Raw genomic sequence first — 6,012 nt, 5'->3', positions numbered from 1 at the left:
GTAAAATGCACCACATGTTCAATCCGACACATTTAATGATAGACACAGTAGATACTGTGTTGCACGTTAATGAAGAATTTAAAAAGGGCAAGACACATAAATTACTATAATTACACATTTTGGCAGTTCAATGTATCCTTGTAGACTTTTTCTCTCACCCTCTCCTCCAGATCTATAGTATTTGTGCTATTTTGAGGGATATTTTTTCCCCTATAACCATCCATATTTTGCCACTTAGTTTGATGGTAAGAGTTACCATCATCATGAAGACAAAAGACCCCCATCCCCAGCATCTGGAATGCCTTCTGCCCAGTCACTGTTCTTTAGTCCTGAGTCTAAGTCTCTAGGGACTTCGCTTGGCTATACCTTCAGAAGACCCTCCAGTGATTCCACCCTCCACCACCTTATTCATTCCCAAGCTTTCTGTTCCCAACAATTTGTTCTGGTTGTTGGTGAATTGAACTGCAGAAACTTGCATCTGGGCAGTCAGCCTTGCTATGAATTGGGGTGGAAGAGACAGGAGGAGAGAGGAGATGGCTGGGCAGATGACTCTGGCAGGGGTTGAGATAAGGCATAGTCTGGGGGAACTCAGGATCAAATGCTCAGTCCAGTCTCTTCCATGATGGCTAAGTCTCTTGCCTAATGGGGACAAAAGGAAGGTTAGAGCAGGACCTTGGGATCCCTTCTGATTTACTTCTCTACAGATACCGTAGGATAATTTGGGTTACACAGCAGAAGGGTGTCTTTTTAAAAAAGACCCCAAATCTTATTCTGATCTTAGTATCTTTAAGTAGTGAAATGAATAGTGAATGAAGGGACTGGGGTTGTGGCTCAGTGGTAGAGTGCTTGCCTAGCATGCATGAGTCACTGGGTTCAATTCTCAGCACCCCATACAAATAAATAAAATAAAGGTCCATCAACAACTTAGAAACATTTTTAAAAATAGTGAATGAAGCTTTTCATCTCATGATAAAAGCTTAATATGCTTCATATACAGATTTAATTGAACACTATATAAGGGTACAGTATGATTTTGTTTCAGGGCAAATGGTGATTCAAATCTGACCATTTGTTATCAAGGGCCTGCAGCTGGGGACAAAAGGGCTGCAAAATGCATTTTAAAATCAGGTATTGGTCCTTGGGACTCCCAACTAACAAGGAAAACACCACATCTTCCCCTCCCTTCAAATGCCTTAGCTTCAGGAGATGGATCTACTTCAGGTACCTAATATGAAGTTGTGAATGAAATGTGGGATGGTATTCCCTGCTAGAAAAGGAAACACATGTGGTCCGCTTGGCTCTAACTTTACTCCCAGAAATTTCTTCGGGTTACTTCCAAGTGCCATTTGTCTTCCATAGCTGGACCATGAGAAATGAGAAACTTACCTCTCTATCTCTAGAATCTTAACTAGCTTGGGAGGAGAGAGAGAGAGAAGGAGGGAGGGGAGAGAGGAAGAGAGAGAGAAAAGAGAAGAGAGAGAGAAGAGAGGAGAAAAGAGAAGAGAAAGAATTATTTTGTGAAGCAGAGTTTCTTGAAGCATGATCTACCCAGAATCAGAATCAAGGGTAAGGGCCAAGAATCTATCCTTTTAATAAGTACTTTCTATGATTTTTTTTTTTTTTTTTTTTTTTTTTTGCACACTGGTTCAAGAAGCCCTAGTGTGGAAAGAAGACACTCCAGGTACAACGGAATGAGGACAAATGGATGCCAGGCTTCAAGGGAAAATAAAAGCAGGAGGCTGGCAATTCCAATGTTTTGAGACTGGCGCAGTATCTTTTCTGGCCAGCAGAGCTATAGATGCACCAGAACTATGAAGCTAGGTGATGACTGGTCACTCCACATGCTTTCCAGGTCACTGGGACTCATCTTTCCAACTTATATACCTTTGCCTCAGCCACCCACAAGCACAGTTCTGGGTGTGCCACTCTATGTCTTCAGCCGTGTGTTTCCTCATAGGCCAGACAGTTGAGGTAAGTCTCTTCAAAGCTTTAGTCTTTTGGCTTGGTTCTCAGAATCTCTGCTTCCCTAAGCTGTTGCTAGAAGAGGATTCCAATTATACCACCTAGAGTGGAGACAGCAACAAAAATATCCTGAGTGAGAGGCTCTGTCAGGTCCTTTATAGATCTTTGTAGGTAATGACTACTCTTACTCTTGAACATATCCTATCCCAAACACATACACGCTTCTTACTAAATTAAAAATAGGCCCTCGTCCCTTGTTAAATATAACGATTTTGATGTAAAAAATAAGATAAGTATCAGTTTATTTTCTGTTGCTATAATAAAATACCTGAGACTAGATCATTTGTAAAGAACAATTGGCTCCTGGAGACTGGTTGTTCCAAGAGCACCTGATTCTACTGGCATCTGGTGAGGATATTCTAGTTGCATCATAACACAGTGAGAGCATCACATGGCAAGTCAGAGCAAGTGAGCCAGAGAAAGTTCCTGTTTATAACAAAACCATTCCCTCAACAACCTATGAACCCATAAATGGATTAATTCATCCATAAGGACAGAGCTCTTATGAGCCTCCCAAAGGTCCTGCCTCCAAATACCACGTGCATATGAATTTGGATACTAGGTTTCCAACACATGAAAAATGAAGGATGCATTCAAACTACAGAAGTAAATGGCTTTGACAATCCTGAGTTTTAAAATATATTCTTCATTTTGTTCTTGGAATCTAAACTATTACATTTACATGGAACTATTAAAGAGTTTGGAGTTTAAAGTTTAAAAGTTGAGGAAGTTTACCTTTTGTAGTTAAGCATTTAATAAAAACAATTGTTAATTCTGATTTTTCTAGTTTCATATTTTGGAACAAGACTTTTCTCCCATATTGCATGCTTTCTCTGTGGGTCTTTGAAAGTGCTCAGGGTTTGGTCCCCATATGGCAGGGAGGAGTGCCTGGTAGTGGGGGTGTTCTGATGCTGGAGAGAAGCAATGAGAACCTGTGTCCTTGAGAAAGTTCCTTTCTTTCTCTTTCTGCCTTCCATTCTCCTGCATCTTTTGGCAGAACCAAACTGGAAACCAGCTGACAAAGGAGGTTAAGAAATGTACATGCTGATTCTCAGCCCCAGTGTCCTGTGGGAAATTACTTTGATACAGTGGCTGCCTCTATGATGGGCAGATTATTCCAGAGGTCACTGACCAGGAAGACTCAAACCAAATTATGATGATCAAATCACAAAAGTTTTTGAATCTATTTAAAACATAGAGCCTGATCCAAGGGGCAGGAGTTGGGGTAAATTGACACGCTTGGGGTAGTATACAACAGGGTGAATGGAATATACCATCTGAGTCTTGTGTTTTATTCCAGGGTAATTATGAGAACCAGAATTGAGATTAAGTAAGAGAGCAAATGGTAGATTCTCGGGGACTCTTACCTATTTGCTTCATTGTGAGGTGCAAGAGCAGACAGGCCTGACCTCTGGTCTTTGTACACTCCATCAATGTTCTGGACAGCCATCTTTTGTGTCAGCATTTCCTCGACAGAGCATATAGGCCCAGAATGGTGTCACTAATAGGTAGACAATTTAGTAATGGCTTTCAGCTCACAGGTGACATGAGTTATTACTTTTTTTTCTATCCCTCTCTATCTGCAAGTAACACTCCAGTTTGTTTCGTTTATTCTATTTTTACATGCCTTAGAGGTTACTAATATTTTTAGTACATCTTCTGAATTCTGCCTACCTCTCACAGGTTACTTGTTTGCTTATCCCCTGTAGTTAATACATCTGAGGAGCTCTACCCATCTCACTTGCTGTCCTTGTCCTTTGTAGTGGAATTGAATACCTCACATAATAGAACAACTCTACATTGTACCCCAACATTATACAGAGGAATATAGAAGTGTGAGACTGGGTCTTCGAAATGCAGGGTAGGTAATTGGGAAAAATCCAGTTTCATTTATTTTTCATACAGATAACGGTTTTCCTAGCTCCATTTACCAAGTGGTCTCTTCCCTCACAGATGATCTGACCTGACATTCTGGTCATGTGTTGGCATTTGACAAAATTGTGGGTCTGGTTCTGGGCTCTCTGTCTACTGGTCAGCATACATCCCAATGCCTTTGCTATCTCCTTTACTGTGACTTTCATTAAATCCTGATATCTGTAGGACAATTATTTCCCTCCTTAATTTTCTTTAGAAGTACCCTATTCTTGGCTAGTCTTGGCTCTTGATCTCCCCACATACATAGCAATACTTTGATCACTGCTTATCAGATTCCTTTCCAAAACAGGCTTTTGGATTTTGACCAAAATTGCCCCACTGATTAATTTGGAGAAAACTGAATGTTTTATTCAGCAGTCATGTTGTATATCACCATTATTTGAATCTTTGTGGCAGTTTATGATTTTCCCTGTAGTGGGTTTTACTTTATCTTCTGTTAGATTTATTCCTAGGTAATTGATGTCGTCTAAGGCTACTGTAAATAGTTTCTCCTTTTTAATTATTTTTGTTCCTGATGTATGAAAATGCAATTCATTGTTTTATATTAATCTTGTATTAAACTTGTTTGTTAAATTCTCCTATTATTTCTAGATTCTTTTCGGTTTTCTATGTAAATGATCATATCAGTGCAAATAGTGATAATGTTATGTTTTCTTTCCAATCTTCTGCCTCTAATTTGATTTGCTCAAGTTAATGTACTGGCAAGAACATCTAGGGATGAAATATGTGGTGATTCTACACATCCTTGCCTCAGTCCAAATTTTGAAGGGTAAATTTCCAGTGTGTTTTGCTGAGAGCTATAGCTAAGTAAGAATGACGCATGGCAATTTCCTTGTCAGCCTACCCCATGTTGCTTAGAGGGAGGACTCTCCATTGTAGAAATGGGCTTGCCTTGGACCCAGGTCATTTTCAGTGACATTGCATGTATGTTTGAGTAAGGTAACCCTGCTCAAGGACCAGGGCGGATCCGGGTTTAGGGCAGATCGGGGTTTAGGGCGGTTCCAGGTTTAAGGTGATTCCTGCTGGGAATAGGGCGTATCCTGCTGCCTCAGGTGCCCGCCCGCTCCTTGAGTTCCCGTTGAGTTCTCACGGGATTCAGAGAGTATTTTGGGATGCAGAGCCCAGTGGAAGTGTGGATTTTCCCCAGAACGTGCTTGTAGAGTGGAGGTGTGAGTTCGGGGATAAAGAATTGCTGTTTGAATCTACAAGGCTGTGAATGGCTCGTGATTTTGTGCCTAGCCAGACTGCGCCAGTGTTTAATATTTCCACATTTGCTTATTCTTTAATACATGCTTTTTATGTGCTAAGGAAATTCCTTTCTATTACTAATTTGCTAAATATTTTTCTCTAATAATGAACTTATGCTGACTTTAAAAAATGCTTTATATATAGCTATTAAAATGACAAAGTTTCTCTCTTTTAAAGGTAGTACTGTGAATTACATTTATAGGTTTTCTAACATTAAATCAGTTTGCATATTTTGGATTAAACCCATCTTCATCATGGTCTATTATTTTTATACAACATAGAATTTAATTTGCTAATGCAATCATCTTCTTATAATTTTTTTCTCTTACACTTAGAAATGGGCACAAGCATGTAATTTTTAAAAATCTTTTTGTTACTGTCTGGTTCTGGTATTAGAGCAATAAACTTTTTATAAAATAAGTTTGAGCATATTTCCCCACTTTTTTCTATTCTTAGGAAAGGTTTTTGTGTTGTTTTGTTTTGTTTTTGTACCAGGGATTGAACCCACAGTGGTTAAACACCACCACATCCCAAGGCCATTTTTTATAATTTTTAAATTTATTTTTTATTTTTTTATCTTTCATACATTTGATTCAAGTGAGTTATACATTTCCATTTTTATCCCAAATACAAATTGCAGAATCACATCAGTTACATTTTAAATTTTAAGAAAGGGTTTTGCTAAGTTGCTTAGGGCCTTGTCAAGTTTCTGGGGCTGGCTTTGAACTTGCAATTTCCCTGCTTCAGCTTCCCAAGCTGCTGGGATTACAGGCATGCCCACTGTGCCCAGCAGAAAAAGTCTTTATA

The sequence above is a fragment of the Callospermophilus lateralis genome, chromosome 13, assembly GCF_048772815.1.
Source record: "Callospermophilus lateralis isolate mCalLat2 chromosome 13, mCalLat2.hap1, whole genome shotgun sequence".
NCBI lineage: Eukaryota > Metazoa > Chordata > Mammalia > Rodentia > Sciuridae > Callospermophilus > Callospermophilus lateralis.
Note: the sequence above shows the minus strand (reverse complement) of the source record.